The sequence below is a fragment of the Platalea leucorodia genome (assembly GCF_965183815.1).
Source record: "Platalea leucorodia genome assembly, chromosome: 7".
Classification (NCBI taxonomy): domain Eukaryota; kingdom Metazoa; phylum Chordata; class Aves; order Pelecaniformes; family Threskiornithidae; genus Platalea; species Platalea leucorodia.
The window spans coordinates 52,385,460-52,403,093 of NC_138829.1; the positions used below are offsets into that span (position 1 = coordinate 52,385,460).

Sequence of the window (17,634 nt, forward strand, 5' to 3'; positions counted from 1 at the left end):
AGCACTTTTCTCTCCTCATAACTATTCTCTTGTTATATTAACATCTGATTTATCCACAAACCTGCACAGAAATAAATGTACAAGCACTAAGAATGCCAGTTATTTTGGCATGTCTATATAAACAATTCAGCCAGTTTCAATTTGAAATCAGTTTAACTTAGAAAAAAACAATAGTCCACATACAGACTTACAAAGTAACCACCTGTTTTAAGATAGCATTCAGTCACCGAAAATTCATCATTAAGACAATCTCTGCTTTTGATAGTTTAATTCTTTCAATGTAAAGCAAAGTAACATTAAAGGGCTTAATTAGATATCCATAACTGGCTGCAGATGACACTTACCTGCCTGTGCTTTGGTCAAGACCAAATAGGCAAGAAAAAGCATCCTATCAATTGATGCTTCCTTCTGATGTAGCCGTTTCTGGCAGTTCTAAGATTAATTTCTAATACAAAAATTTTCCTTCCCTTTCCACCAGTTACAGAGGGCTTTTTGATTTTGCTTTTAAAACACAGGTTTCAAGCAAGACAAGACTTTTGTTTCCTTTGGGAACATGGGTAATATTGTTCATAGAAAAAAACCCTCTAAGTTCTAGCAACTAAGAAGGCTAGCAAATACAGTAGCATGTTCATTAATTCATATCAGTGACTACCTAGTATTTGGCTGAAAAGCTCTATCAGAGTTTTTCAAATATATCTTCAGCTAAAAAAAAAAAAAAAAAAAAACAACCAACCAAACCACACACCTCAAGCATTTCAAGTATTCTGTCAAAGAGAAGAATGATTTAACTTTACGCCTTCTATATGTTAAAGATAAGAAGCTATGTCTTCAAAGCTGTTTCTTGATCTTTGCAGATGATTTGAGAGAGCCTCTGTTAACGTAAAGATATATACTAGAAATAAATTCCTCTTGAACTAAAAGAAAAACTCTTGCATTCTAGTTAAACAATCACCCAATAGAAGTGTTTTTTCTTAGCTCTGTTAGGGTTAGTAAGTTTTGTGGCTTGAAATACCATGTTGTTTGTTACCTCCAACAATTCTGGAACCAAAAGCCACACATTTGGGTTTTATTCACAACAGCACAAAGACTCCAAGCCTTAACGTACACAAACAATAAGCACAACTTTCTCTAAGGCTATTTTAGTAATCAACATACACATGAACTGAAGGTCAATGTAATACATTGACCATAATACTTTCAAAGGTCACATGTGTTTTTCATCCTTAGACCTTCAGCTCTACATGTCAAGTAGATTTGCCAATCCCTTGTGAGTCAAGTGACTAACTAGAGCAGAAAAATTAAACAAGTTTACTGGACTTAGTTTGCTTTACTGAAGTTTCCTTGGTTATCATTTCTGCATTTCAAATGCACACCTATGTTTAGAAGTAGAGCTCCAAGAAGGGAGAGTGGATCACTTCTTCAATTATGTCATGTGGGAGCAAAATAAGAAGCCTGCTTAGCTTCGTGCACTTTCAGAAGAGTTTACAAATTCTTAAGATATTGTCCACAGATATTTCAATTGCCAGTAAAACCATCCAAATGAAATTCGCTATTATTACTCCCCTTACAAGGATATCTTTCTGATACTTCTCTATTCCTCTTTCTGTTTGAAAACTTCCATGTCTAAACACCATTCTTTAGCACCAGAACAGTCAGCTTCTGAATTCAATACAGTAGGATTATATAGGAAAATAAAAACACTAGTGTAATCAAAATTAACAAGATACTAGCAGTGCCAGTATTACAGCATACCCTGGGAAGGGTGTTCCACCAAAAGCCTGCTCTGGTCAATCAGGACTTTTTCAGTCCACCTCAGAATCTACAAGAGTAGAGAGTTTGGTTTAAAGAATGACTTCCACTCAGTGGTACACATGGTTTATTGACTCAGACTGTTCCCCTCTGCAGCACAGATTAGGTATCAAAAGGGACTGCAGTATGGATAAAGGAAAAAAAAGAAAAACCACAGGAGTTCTTTACTTAATAAGAAAAAGAATCAACTGACTGGATGAGGTTCAAATCTATTTAAATCTGGCTTTCCTACATCCAGGGATGGCTCACATCCAGTAATAGTTCATCCACATTAACATGGTACTTCTGTCAAGGAGAAGTGGGGCCATGATGGAAGGTATCAAAAATTTAAACCTGAAGATAACATGCAAAAGGCAGGATGGAAGTATTGTTATAGATGCATATTACATTCAAACATAAAACCATGAAAACTCATCATCACTAGAACATATCCATGCTCACATGTTTATCTGATATACCTGAAAACCAAAGCAAGGCATAACTATTCAGAGTAGCATCCATCTTCATGTTAAGTGCAAGAGCATGGTAAAGCCTGTTCTAAAGTATTACCTGATGAACTTTATTTACACTTTTTTAGATAGAGAAATTAACCACAATGTGACCAGCTGCCATAAACAGGACTAAACAAATGTTATTAATGCTGCATGGACTGGGACACATCTACTTCTAAAACCATTCCCATGCATCTCTATTGGCCCAAACACTGAAACTAAACAGGTGTCTCTGCTTATAGAAACCAATGCAACATTTGTGCATCCTGGTAAAAAAGTGCAAGAACTGCAAGCTACTGAATTGTGCTGCTCTTACAGTAATTCATTCCATGCATTTAAAAACAGTAACTTATGTAACCTACTGTATCTGAAATAAAGTTGCTATACAAGATTAGGTTTTTTGCAATGTAAAAAACCTCAGTGAAAAAATTCCAGTTTCATTTTGTAGCCCCTACACCTCAATTATGGGGCCAATCAGTTTGAAAAAAACACTAGCAGAACACCAGCATCTCTTCAGGAACAATAAAGGTGTCTGGACTGCAATTAATAATGGGAAGCATAGGCCACTGCATGGTTTAGTTCTATTCCCTCTTTGGGCCATATTGTACTCAGAACAAATGCAAATGTTTTTATACAACACTGTGCTTAAGTAAGAAATAGTAGATTCTTTTCTCTTCTTCCACTGGCTTATTGGCCCAGAAAGATTCCCCAGTGAAGTTACAGTCTAGCAATACAAAACTATTTTTAATGTTAATGCTCAAGGCAGAGCACTCTGAAATCATCACTTGAAGACTCATCATTGTTATTTGCCACACCTCTCCAAATGTCTGGTGGGAAAAATAAATAACCTGTCCTCCTTAGAACACTCACATCTTAAGGCCTACTACAGAAGTTAATCACAAACATGTCTTCCCAAGAACTTTTATTTAAGCAACCCCTTGAAGAGATGGTCTTCAAAGAAAAGAAACTTGGCCTTAAAATGTTGTCCACCACCATGAATTTGGTAGGGTGGAGACAGCTGAAGGGCAGAGAACTCAGTGCATCTGATCTAGTCCAGAATTCTAATTTGTGAACTAGTGAAGTTTATAAAAAAAATCTGCATGATAACACTATAACAAGTGGCTCACGCTAGGACTTAAACTTTGAATGCTTTGGCTATCAGTTCCAAACACCTTACTTAGAGGGTACATTTCTATGCTGAAATGTCACCATCCACAATCACAATGAGGACCAGGACTGAAATTCCATCCAGTCTCTGACAGGAGTGCTACAGGAGGCTAAGCTGGCTATGCAAAGAAGCTCTGCACTACCCCTTGCTGTGCAGTCTCCCTCTGTTGGCTCCCTGACACTGGTCAAACTTCTGCCAAGTCATTTCTGAGTGAAAAAATGTACTTTAAGAGATGACAAATGCAGAAGGGAAGGAGTTTTTCTGCCAAGTCCACACACTGAAACAGCTCAAAGGGTCTGTCAATCACCAGAGCCAGCATGGCCAAGGAAGAGGGAAGAGACCATTAAGGACAGGGGAACAGGATTTGTCTCTTCCATCTTTGCCCCAAATTGTACCACCTTAGGCCTGCTGCAGCATTGCAGAGTAAAAGTTTTCCTGAATCGGATGACAAATAAGAACAAGATATGCAAGTCTGAATTTGGACAATTCAACATCAGTTCTACCATTGTCTCAAACACCTGATCATCTAAAAGTGTAAATAAGTCCTGAATTCCTGTACTGCTACTCTGGAAATGTAAAAATCAGGAATGCTGACTGACTGCTTCAGCAGTACACTTCTTTTTTGTTTGAACATTTAAGGAAAAACTACTGTAACTTAAGGAGACTGCCTTAAGGTCGAACGTATGAATTTTAGCAGAGGTTTCTTTTTCTTAAGCATTTATTCTATTCTGTTCCAGTTAGTATTTCAAAAAGTGTGTGTGGGTTGGGATTTTTTTTTTTTTTTTTTCAAGTCTAAGACACTACCATCAGAGCACACGGATACAGTTACCATAGCTGCACTGGTGCTGTGCATGACTTGAGCCACAGCTTTAATTTTCAGCATTTCACTCAATCTGCCCCACTCCACCCTAACCAGATGGAACACTATTGAAAAAGAGCAGTCTAGAGATGACCACTGTTTGAACATGCTTACCAGTATTGGGCAATAGTTCGATAAAGAGTTCCCCAAGGTAGGACCAGAAGCAATGCTACTAGAAGGTAATACAGCTGCATCAGACACTTTGCTGTACCAAAGCTACTCAGCCCTGTCTCTCACTTTCCTTAATTAAGCTGAGTACAACAGCATGCTAACGGGCCACACAGCTTTTGAACCCAAATCACTACTCAGCATGGCACACTAAACAAAAGCATACGCATAACTGGCTCGGACATTTCTAGCAAGGCACCGTAGTGTACCATGTAAACATACCCATTTTCTCTGAACAACCTTTAACTGTTCAGATAAACAAGTTCATCCCCTTTTCACCTCATTGATTAGACCTTGAAAGTTGGACGCAAATAAAATTGAGGTGCATACATGGAGGTGGAAGAAAGCTGCTTACCTCTGCAACTTCTAACCAGGACAGCAGATTGTTCTTTCTGTACAGACAGTGCATTCAAGTCTGTTATGAGCTTTCTTTTTCATGCAAAATCTTAGTCTTGTTAAAAAAGAGTACTTAAGATCATTCACAGTTCAGAAGTGTAAGCCAGCAGCCTCTAGGAGCCTGCCAATGTTTTGCCTCCTGAAGCTCCAGTCAGCTATAGCTGCTGCCAGAATTACAGTGGACTCTTGCATTAAGATAGCAACTTCAAATCCAAGGCTGTTTGTCACTTCTTGCTTGACTCTTACTTTCATTAAAGGTTCCTTGGACCTCTTGTTCAGGTAACCCGCGCTTCCATTGCGGGTTACCTGAACTGCACTAGTTAAAGCCTGTGGGCAAAATTATCTTCTGCTTTACTTCATACTAAGGTTTACAGAACCATTAAAATAAGTTTACAGCTGCACATTTTCAAGATGTCAGGCAGGACTGCCCTTGTAATTAGGATATCAAGAACTGAGCCACTAAATATATTACCTATGATTTCTGTGCTACCGTATCCTGCAAAAACTGACAGAACTAATCAACCCACCCTGTATGCATACACAGGCTAATAGTCCCCTAACATGACAGTATCACAAACATGTTTTGCTTTTCAAACTGAAAAGCTGGAATCCCTAACACTCTTCAAAGAGTGTGCAGGTCCAATTGCATGAAAAGAAAAATTGAAGATATTTCCTCTTTTAATCTTTAATTTAAGCAGGTTAAAATAAATCCTTGATTTTTATTTACTCTTGGGGAAAGATTACTAATTTGACTTCACTTACCAAAAACCCTAAGCCCCATCTATACTTATTTCTACAATCCCTAAGTTTTCATGTTTATCAATACAACCTCTAGGAAAAAAGTAGAAAAGTTATTCCAATGTCAAGCAAGAGAAATAAAATATAGCAGCAGCACCTGGATACAAGGGAAGTGATGCTACTTTACCATACCTGCTTACCTAAATGTTGGTATCTGCATTTAGATAAATTCTTTAGTGCCATCTGGAATCTTCCCTAGTTTAGTGCCCATGTTGAGCCTTTAGTGCTTTAGTTGAGCCTTTAACCAAGTAAAAACACTCTCCTTTCCTTCACAGAACATACTCCATATACTCAGCAAAGCAGTCCGTACAACTGTTTCCCCATCTCTGCAGATATCCCGAGGATGAAGTTAATTAGTTGGAAAGAAAAATATTTTAATACATATGTAATGTCAATTAACTGCTGGATGCCAAACAGTTGGGTTACCTTATCACTCAAAGATTAAGACAACTGAATAGAGATTCAATAATCTCCACAAGCATTTTACTACCATTTTTTGTAATATAAAGTGCTAGAAAGCCCCCTGCCCCATATAGAGGCATGACAAGCTTTATTTTTTCTGAGAGACTCAGCTTACAAAACTAAAAAAAAAAAAACTGCTTTGAATTAGATTTCACGAAGTCTCACCTACCTAAGTTTAGTAAATGATTATGATTTTTATTTGGGTATATGCAAAAATAGGTTCTAGAAAAGACATTAGAAACCCAGCAAAATAATGAAAGACCACTGAGAAGGCATTTTGCACATAAGAGTTTAAAGTGGCTATTAAATTAATACTATCTTTCTTCCTCCTTCCCCCACCCCCCAGGCAATTTATATTTTGGAGCAAATCACTCCAGTAATCTGAGTTTTGCCATGCTGTGCATTCACAAACCACGCACACTGCAATTACACCACATTTTTCAGGCACAGATGCCTCTGGTGCCTCCACTGAACAGAAGTATGGCTTCCCCACGGAACTCTTCTATTTTAATGGACAATACTAGAAAAATAAAGATTGCTTACAGAATAAGCCACCTTCTTCCAACTGCAATACACACCCTACTTACAAAGAAAAAGCCTAAGTTTTATATGGAAATGATAAACCTACTCTGTTTTCTCTGTAGTCTTCAAAATTATCTTTTTAAAGCTCTACTTCAGTGCTTCTCTCTGGAGCATCAGAAGAGTACATTTGTTACACAGTGTCTTTCAAAACTCTACCATAGTTGCAAGTGGCAAACTACAGGGCAAGTCTACCTCGAAGATTTAGTAGAGTTTAAGAAAACTGTTTTCAAAGGAAGGTTACTTTCATATTCTAAATCTTTACACTGAAGTCATCATCAGCTGTGCAATATGATAAGTGCACTAATATATACATGCAAACAGAGTTTAAAAAAGCCATTCAAGCAACATGCCATAGTTTAGGGATATAATGTTGTTTTGGAATGGCCCTTACTTCAGCTGGCTATGTTTCCTCTCATTTTCTTCATGCCTTCTCAAGACAGGGCTACAACACAGTAATTCACCAAAACACTTCTAGCATCCATTCCTGCCTACCAGTCCCTTCTCTAGCTACCAACGTATGTCAACAGTTTTCTCCCACTGCAAGAAGAGGTCTCAACTCTCACCAAGAAGTGTTACTTTACTAACCAGGAATTACTGAAATAACAATGTTTTAATTAATCCAAATCCAAGACAAAGAGTTACCAAAAACTGCATTGATACTTTATAGTTAGTGAAAACTACGTTGATACTTCTGTGCTGCATGCCTACTCAAGGGATTTAAAGAACAAAGAAGGCAAGCCATTTAAAATGCTAGCTCAATGGTCAAGCATTTATAACAGCATTATATGATATAGCCCTAAAAAGCAATACTCTGCTGAGCAGAAACTTAGAAGTCAATGTACTTAAGACCTGAACTTAAGTCTTGGGCTGGTTTTGGCTGGGGTAGAGTTAATTTTCTCCATACCAGCTAGTATGGGGCTACGTTTTGAATTTCTGCTGAAAACAGCCTTGATAATACAGGGATGTTTTTGTTATTGCTGAGCAGTGCTTACACAGAGTCAAGGCTTTTCTGCTTCTCACACCACCCCGCCAGCGAGTATGCTGGGAGTGCACAAGAAGCTGGGAGGGGAGACAGCTGGGACAGTTGACCCCAACTGACCAAAGGGATATTCCACACCATATGACATCATATTCAGCATATAAAGCTGGGGGAAGAAGAAGGAAGGGGGGGACATTCAGAGTGATGGCATGTGTCTTCCCAAGTAACCGTTATGCGTGATGAAGCCCTGCTTTCCTGGAGATGGCTGAACACCTGCCTGCCTATGGGAAAGTAGTGAATTAATTCCTTGTTTTGCTTTGATTGTGTGCTCGGCTTCTGCTTTGCCTATTAAACTGTCTTTATCTCAACCCACAAGCTTCCTCACTTTTACCCTTCCAATTGTCTCCCCCATCCCACCTGGGGGGAGTGAGCAAGTGGCTGTGTGGTGCTTAGTTGCCGGCTGGGGTTAAACCACAACAGTCTTCTATCCTTTTAAGTACCATTTAGGGTTCCACACAGATTTTGTGAAGTAAGTCTTATTACCATTCCATAAAGTCAGTCACTAGTGTGGCAACTGACACAGAAATGAGATTATTTTGAAATGCTTGAAAGTCTAGAAACAAAACTTTATACGTGGTTTACCTGCAATTTTTTTTTTTTTTAAAAAAAAGGCCAACTTCATCTCTTTGCCATCTCCTTTATTTTTAACTGTCAGTTTGCTTTTAGTTTTGGGGGGACGGATTCACTGGCTGTTGCTTGCAGTTTTTCCTATAATAATAAAAAAATTGAGATCACTTTTTTCTACAAAAACCCACTTAACAGTAAAACTCATTTACCATTTTTACTTGCATTCTGCTGCTTAGTAGATCCACTACATAACATCACAGTTACCAATTCACATTTCCAGAGAAGACCTTAATCATCACATTCATAATCTTCACAATCTCCAATAAATTAAAAAAATTATAGACATTTAGATAATCTATAATCCTTCCCTCTCATGAGGATGAGATCAGTACCACAGTTACAAATTCTCTATTGTATCCATTAATAATTTCATTCTTGGCTGCATGGGGCTACAACTTCAACTGGGAGGGTAAAAAGCAACCCCACTGCATTCTAGTCTCCAGCCTTATGGCTAGCACATTTTTCTGAGGAGTGCGAGTTAAACTTCAGAATTCCAGAGTCCAGAGAAGGGAAGGATTGGACCACTGTATTTCAAAGAAAAAGCTATTGTACAGAAATTAATGATGTTTATTCTTGTTATGCCCTAAAAGTAAGACGATTTCCTATAATGAAAAAGATATCGGACACCCACGCGTGCTTCCTATATTACAAAAGATATCAAACAACCTATGGTTTTTTCAGACTTTGAATCTTTTATCACAGACACCCACATACGTAAGACATTCAGAATTTTTTTTTTTGTCTGCCTTCGATATCCCATGTCTACGATTCCAATCTGGGCAACTAAATTCCCTGTTCAATAACTGGAGAGTTCGGCATTCATTTGTATTTATAGATTGCATTTTTGAAGCAGAGCATCCAAGCCAGGTGTGGTTGGTACTCAGTTCAGTCATGTTGAGGTTTTGGGGTTTTTTTGGCTCTCAAAATAAATAAATAATACTTAAGTACAGCAGAAGAGCATACTGGAACAGAAAGCCACAGAAAAAAATAGAAAAAAGTACATGCCATCTATGACTGAAATAATATTAATAAGACAACTGCACTTGGCACAAGTACTGAGAAATAAAAGCAATCAAACATTTGCAATAGGTTGAGAAAGAATAAAGTTTAAGTTCCATCCCCAATCACACATTACTGGTCTCACAGAGAAATTTATGATATTTTGGATTATAAGTGACTCTAGAAGAGAGACTTAGCCCAAAAAACAATAAAGCTACAGAGTTACAGACACAGCTTTCATAATCTGATTGCAAAGCAGTCCTCTTTTAAATGAGGAAAGACATCCCATAACACCACTGGTAAAGCAACAGGAAGGACTCAGTAATGTCAAAAGGAATTGTAAAGTTTTACAAGTATCTAACACTTGATTAAAATTAAGCACTGAATGCTACTATCAACTCACAGCCATAACAGTAATTATCTTTTCTTACAACCTGCAGAGCTGAACAAGTTGTGCAGTGGTCTTACACCATCTTTCATCAACTACTGGATTTCTGTCTGGATTGCCTTTAAATCTTCCTCCATTTCCCTTCTTTGAAGCGCTACTTGCTAAAACAAAAACAGCACACTAATCACTACAATAAAGGCAAGCAGCATGAAAAGACGCATTTAGGTTTTTTATGTTGACCATTAAGAAATGGAGACCTCTCACTAATGTTATCCTTACCAGACAAGCTTCATCTAAATACAATGTTCAGCATGCAACATCTTTTTGCCATTAAATGTGGCTTGAAGCTGTAACAAAGAGCCCATCGTCAGCCTCAAGTACACAAATAGAAGGATCTTTTGATGAACACTTGCTTATCACAGCCGAAAGGAAGAACTGACTACTTCATATCCAGTTCAGTCTAACTTCTACAACTGTCACAGGCAGGAAAAAACACTTACCAAAATGCAATTAGCCCTCAGAATTGCCATGAACAGTGACAAATTCCTTCATAACAGCCAGAAAGAACTCGGAAAGACAAATATGGAAGACAGGAATACAACCCCTATGCTGTTGCAATTTTCAAATGGACTTCCATCTGGAATGCTTGCTGACCATTATCAACATGAAATGGAAGTTGGTTTCCTGCAGATGCAAGCCACTTACAACACCAGCAGGAAACCCACCTACCCAGAAGTGGGTCTGTTCCCGCCACCACTAGGGTTTTGTTTTAGCAGTCTCTAGACTTGCCATCCTTATTCAAGATGTTCAGTGACAGCAGCTAAACTTTTCAAACAAATGTAATCCACTACTTATTTTCTAGAAGAGTTAGCTTCCAAAGATGCTTGGATATCTGGCAAGTCTGTCAAGGCAGTAACAGAAGAAATAATGTGAAATACTGTGGTTCAAATAAGTCTATAAGTTTCCAGCTGAGCTCTTTTCATTGGAGACTGGTCAAAGTAGTACATATAACAGCAGAACATGAAAAGAGCCCTACATCTGCTTTCAAGGTAAGGCTACAGCGCGTTTCACTGAAAGAAGAGTTTTTTTCACCAAGACCTTACCTATGATTTTTGCTCTATTGTACCTCTTAGTGGGTGAAAAAAAAAAAAAAACAAACAAAAAAAACCACAACAAACCAAAAAACCCACAAGACTTGGTTTCCACTATACTTACACAAAATAAAAGCAAATAGCATTGTATTTTTACACTTTCTATACGAGAAACACTAACTGTATAACCACTCTGCTACAAAGATGCAAAAACCCACCCTGTGGAGGCAGCAGCTAATGCTCCTTTCACAATGCAAGTAGCATTGAAGTAATATAAATTTGTAGCAAGCCAAACCTTTAGAAATGTCTATTACTCCCTTGTTTTCTGGTCTAACTCAACTGCTCAAACGAGTTACAGTACAACAAAAAAAAAAGTTGTAATCACATCTGTACTAGCATTGCCTGCAGCCGCTGTATAAAGCACTACTTGAAATTCTATTAACTTGCTTTTGATTAATTTATCAATTAGGGCACTACTACAAGTGAGAAATGTGCATCACCTAACTGGGGACTAGGGTCTTATGCTTTGCTCTTCTAGAGGAGCATAACATACATTTACAGAAAGCATCTTCCTCTCTACTATTAGTCTGGGAAATAATGAGATTCACTCCAAAAACCTCTACTAGAAGTTAAAATTTGCACAATAGAATCTTACTTTATATAATTGGACCCGGTTAGAAATTCTGCCTACGGGCACTGAAGGTTGGAACTGCGCCACGCATAGCAGGGATAAAAGAGGTCTAGGATACACTTGATACATAGTAACAACGAATACTTTTACTACTGGAATTGGTATATTCTAGAACATATTTAATAAACTCAGAAACAAGTCACTAGTTCTAACCACAAAAATTGGAAGTTTCCATCCTCAATTCCAACCATGTTTTGTTACCAAACTGGAAATCACATGGCCCTTTCACAAGCCTCACCCAGGACCTGGTTGGTCATCATAAAAAGGCTTTAGAGTTTTCTCCATGTTTAAAAGTATCTTTTGGCACAAGTGACAAGAGCTGACCTATGGTCTTTCAGTGTTCATTTTCCAGAAGACTGAGTGGACACAGGGTGGAGACCACTAGGCCATATATTCCATCTCCTTGCAGATGTATAACTTAGACTGTGTACAAATGCTTGAAATCATCTCATTTAAAATGAAATAGCAATGTTCTCAAAAGTTCCTCCAAGGAAAGTAACTAACCCTCAAATCTCACTATGGGGCAGTTTCTCCTTGTGCATACATACATGTTCTTTACTCAATTCTGCCTCCCTTCACATCCTTAACCAAATCCTCACTACCAATTTCATAGATGATCTTCTTAGCCATTTTGCCAACATGCCTAACAACATATCAAATATGCTGCTGAATATGAGCCAGCAATGTGCCCAGGTGGCCAACACCAAGAGCATCCTGGCTTGTATCAGGAATAGTCTGGCCAGCAGGACTGGGGAAGTGATCATCCCCCTGTACTCAGCACTGGTGAGGCCGCACCTCGAATACTGTGTTCAGTTTTGGGCCCATCACTACAAGAAGGACATTGAGATGCTGGAGCGTGTCCAAAGAAGAACAATGAAGCTGGTGAAGGATCTAGAGCACAAGTCTTATGAGAAGCAGCTGAGGGAACCGGGGTTGTTTCATCTGGAGAAAAGGAGGCTCAGGGAGACCTTATCACTCTCTACAACTACCTGAAAGGAGGTTGTAGCGAGGTGGGGGTTGGTCTCTTCTCCCAAGTAACAAGCGACAGAACAAGGGGAAATGGCCTCAAGTTGCACCAGGGCAGGTTTAGGTTGGATATTAGGAAAAATTTCTTCACTGAAAGGGTTATCAAGCACTGGAACAGGCTGCCCAGGGAAGTGGTTAAGTCCCCATTCCTGGAGGTATTTAAAAGATGGGTAGATGTGGTGCTTAGGGACATGGTTTAGTGTCGGACTTGGCAGTGTTAACAGTTGGACTTGATGATCTTATAGGTCTTTTCCAACCTAAACAATTCTATGATTCTATATACCACCACTCCAGCAAAGTATATTACAGCTTCACAGTTCCATACAGTTGTACGCTGAGGTCCTTTTGGCATTCCTTTCCACTGCTGGCATACAACACATTGCATAGATTCTGTCACTGAGCATTCCAAGTTTTTAAGTTCCATGGAAGAGGAAAAAGATACATCCGTTTAACAGGATTAGGGGATGACTATATAGAGTAACACCAAGAAGAAAGAACAGTCAAAGGGTTAGTCTGGAACTTTTTCACCCACTCCAAATCACATATACCACTTCAAACATGCTTCTCAGCACTTTATGGAAGTTATTAAATAAACAAAGGTCATGAAGAGTCTTGTATTTTACAGTAACATATTTTTTCCCAATATTGCGTGAAGAACTATTCCATAAACAAGCAAGCTGTTAACAGCTTATACCAAATGTTTTCCCAATCCTATCAATTCAGTCTATTCCATTTCCTGAGAAGTGTCCCAAGCCAGCTAAAGAGCTGCATATAATATCCAAGAGTAGAAAAACATTTTACTTCAGTTGCTTAGTAGCATATGGTTTCTAAAACAGATGCTGGCATCCTGACACACCACAAAAACAATTAAACATGCTACACAAAGCTTTCAACATTATGTTCATATTCTCTATGTATTTGCTGACTGATCTTTCAGGCTTGCCTCCCACCCCGAAAATATCAGGCTCAAATGTGATCACTGATCAGTTTCCTGAGTTCGTTGCTCTCCTCCTCCAACTTGACAAAATAAGACGAGACAAGCAAGATATTATTTCCCATTTAACCCTACTTGTTTTATTATTGTGGAAAGTTTCATTAAAAACAATGGCTCTACATCTTGCTTTTAGGATAATCCAATCAGACATCTCGTCTTCTAGAATTTGGATAGTCCTAAACCTGGCATATGAAATAACATAGAGTACACAGCAATCTTAAGGGTCACAGATTAAGGTGCTACTATGAGAGCTGAATCTAGATGGCAGACAATATGCTTAAGACATCCTACCTTACTACAGAAACAGACCACTATGCTCATACTAGTGCCTCTTCTGCCCAAGCAGAAAAGCCATCATAACTTCCAAAGGCCATAAATTAACCCAGTTATAGGTGAGAAGCGAATATGCAAGCCTCCTACCTATGAAGATGTTGTGTAGTATGCTGGGACACTGAAGCTAGAAAATGTCTTATTCCAATATACTGATACAGTGTGATCTTAATTAACTGCAGAGTTAAGTAAATACTCAAAGGCTTTTTAAGCACTTGGATGAAAGAGGACATGAATGGAGAGAAAGGAGAGTGGACCAGACAGTTCTTCAAAGCATTTCTCCCTTCTGACTGTTTCAATCCCATACTGGTTGTTTTTGAGGCAGCTCTTTAGCATTTCATAGTACATGCATTTCAAGCTTAAGCTGAATAGAGAATCAAAGCCTTAACAATGGAGTTCACTCTCTGACCATCTGTTAATACCAAACTACATACATAATTTTTCCCTTTAATACTGCTAAATTCAGATTCTGTTTTATTAATTCATTTGAATTTCACTCTTAGAATATCATCTGATTCTCTGATTGTATACAGGCTACAGCATCACCTCTGCTAAGTGCGAGAAGGGTTCTGAGGGAAACAGTCACATTTTCTCACTTTAGCAAGTCAACAGAAGTAGAGCGAACAGTTTGCAGGCAGTATTGTGAAGAGAAAAACAATCTAAGCTATTTAATATCTTTAATTCCATAAGGGAATAATAATGGGTACTTGATTTATATTTAAAGAATCCGAAGATATTACAGTCACAGCAGTTTACATATAAATTGAAATTGCTTGCAAAGAAGCTATAATGCATTATCCTACTTAAAGACATTCCAGTTAAACAGGCTGCTTTCCCTGAATTTCTAAATTACAACTTTCACTTTAACTCAGTGTTTTCCTTAAGTTCATTGTAAAAAGACCTCTTCAGTTCTGGACAAAATAACATCTTCTAGTAGTATTAGAAAATAAATTCCTTTAGTAACCCAGAGTGCAGCATTCAATACTGCATACTCATTCTGCTTTTCACACAGAAAGCAAATAAGAAGTATCACCTATGTTCAAGCAATATCATGGAAGAAACAAAATCACTTATAAAGAACTTAAACAAGTACTTAGAACTACAAACTGTCAAGAAATAAACATGCAGACTGGATACCACACGTGCATGAAGTCTCATTAACAAGTTATATATTGAAAGATAATTCTGTAGTGTTCTTTTATATCTGTATAATAAAGACTCTTGCAAGCTATAATTAGTCCATGCCTCACTACTGAAAACATAATAACACAGAGCTAAGTAATCACAGACTCTTACTAGAATGTATGTTGTACTGAGAATACACATTGCAGTTCAAATAACTGCAATAATCTATTTGGAACACTGAAACAGGGAGACTTCCCATCTTTCAGCATTCCAAAAAAAAAAAAAAGCACACATGTATTCATGCAGTTCACAAGTTACTTTATACACTACCTGGAAATTTTAAACCAGCTTAACACTCATCAATTAAAACAAAACAAAACGAAAAAAAAAAAACCACAAACCTAAATCAAACACACCACACTGTTAGAGTACATTTAGACTCCTTCCACTAAAGGAGATTTTAAACCTAAGTAATATCACTAGCAGTAACACAACCTTTCATTTTTAAGTTGTCAACATCTCACAAGGAACATTTCCTAAAGCTATCCACCCACTTGTAAGTTTTCTGTACTCTTCCACTCAGAACACTTTTTTAAAATAGCAACACACCTATTTCAAAGCATCCTACTGTTCTAACTTAAATAACATTTATCCTCACAGAGACGATCTTTAGCCTCAGTTGTATTTATGTCATACAAGACACAAGACTAACACTAATTCCCTCTTACAGTTCAAGAAGTTCTTAGTGACTAAAGCAAAACAAAAGAACTGGCAGGTTCAGAGTCAGATTTTGCCAAATGTACTTAATAGCAGTTAAAGCTTACCCAAACACTGCCATGCTCTTAAAAAATTCTAATTGAAAGAAGCTGCGTTGTTAAAAAACAAAACAACCCCCCACAAACAACCCCTCTCCCCCCCCCCAAAAAAAAAAAGCAGCGTCCTCACAGGAATACTGAAGCACTGATTTTAAAGAAAGAAAGTGAATGCAAAATTAGCTATCAGCAAGACTTATCTGTTTTATTATCCGAGAGATGACAGTATAGTCAGAATAAAGTTCTGTAAGTTACAGCAACAGCACAAGTGACTGCCGGGGGAGGGAGTAGTGCAAACAGCTTCCCTCCATTTCGACAAAACATTTCACTCAGTTTAGGGCTCCTCCGGTCTACCGGGGAACAATGCACCGCCCACCATACCCAACCGCGCCACGACCCGCTCCGCGCCGCACCAGGCCGCCAACCCTCCGCGCCCAAAGGCTGCCATGGAACGGCCGCGGCGTCCCCGCCCCTCCACAGATGCCGGCCGGCTCCCCACCCGGGATGAAGTGCCACGAACGCCAGGAAGAAGGTTCGGGGCAGCTACCGAAGGACCCAACGCCACAGCCACGGGAAGAAAGAGGCGTCGGGCGGGCAGGGCTCCCTCCAGCGCGGCCCGGGCCTTCCCCACCGCGCCCAGGCCCGCGGCACCCCGCAGCCGCGCCGTAGCCCGTCGCGCCAGGCCCGGGCGCACTGGGCCCAGTGGTGCGTATGCGAGGGGGCGCCGCATACGACAGACCCCAGCAGCACCAGCAGACCCCAGCCCGGCGGCACCTGAGGAGCGTCCGGAGCCCTTCGCGCGGAGGGGAGCAGGGGCCAGGCCCGCTCTGCCGCAGAAGAGCCGCCACCGGAGCACCGGTCCGCTCGAAGCGGTGGCAGGGAGAGCTCACTGCTATCCCGCCCATACCTCGGCAAGCGCGTCCCCCCACCACAGGCCCCAGGCTGCCTCCGCTCAGGCGGGAAAGCCACCTCTTGCCACCATCACCGACGCTCCAAGATGGCGGACATATCAGCTCCTGCTAGCCCTCCTTTCGCTCCGCCTCGCCTGCCAATCATACCGCCCCGGCACCACCCTCCTCCCCGGCTTGCGCCTTTCTATTGGGCAGTGTGCAGAGTTCGGCCTCTCACTGGCAGTCTGGCGGATGTCAGTCACTCAGCTACGCGACTGCAACAGGGTCAAGCGGGGATGGGGGCGGGCTCTCGGCTTCCTGTTGGCCAGTCAACGCATGGGGCGGGTGCATCTCGCGTCCCACCTTCCCGACTTAGCAACAAGGAAACGTCACCCTGACAGGCGTTTTCCTCGCCCAATAGAAAGAGCAGGTTCCTTTTAAAAATAAACCCTTTCCTCCCAATCCAGAGCTGAGGCGCTCAGACCCAAGCAGGAGGCCGTGGTGGGAGGGGCGGGCGCCTCTGGTGGCGATCTCCCTGTAGCCTTACCCCCTGCCCCTCGCCATTGGCCAGCGCGCGGAGCCACGGCCCTCAGGGCGCGGCGCGGGCAACAAACTGCCTGACAACAAGTCGGTGGCGTGCGTGGAGGGGGCGCGATGTGGCAGCCTGCGGGGCTGGGGGGCGGTAGGTACTAGTGAGGAGGGGAGTCAGCTCAAATGGTAGAGCGCTCAGTTAGCATGCGAGAGGTAGTTGAATCGATGCCCGCATTCTCCAAAAGCAGGGCTTTTCTTTTTCTGAGCCTCCATGCAGGTGCTCATGGGGCTTCCAACTCCACCTAAGAACCGGCAGTATATTTTAACCGAAGTGCACCAGAATAAACGTGTGTGAAAA

At 40.3% G+C, this 17,634-nt stretch overlaps 1 protein-coding gene across 18 annotated transcripts in view; it reads right to left on the minus strand.

Moving 5' to 3' along the window:
* PPP6R3 (protein phosphatase 6 regulatory subunit 3) overlaps positions 1-16,895 on the minus strand; it is a 73,502-nt gene extending 56,607 nt beyond the window's left edge. For 17 of the 18 annotated variants that reach the window (XM_082317774.1, XM_082317775.1, XM_082317773.1 and 14 more), the window contains exon 1: positions 16,763-16,895. The gene's annotated coding sequence lies outside the window, so the exon portion shown is untranslated. Of the gene's footprint in view, positions 1-8,354; positions 8,481-16,762 lie in introns of all 18 variants that reach the window. The other variant, XM_082317782.1, reaches the window with a different exon arrangement.
* Between the last annotated feature and the right edge of the window lie 739 nt (positions 16,896-17,634).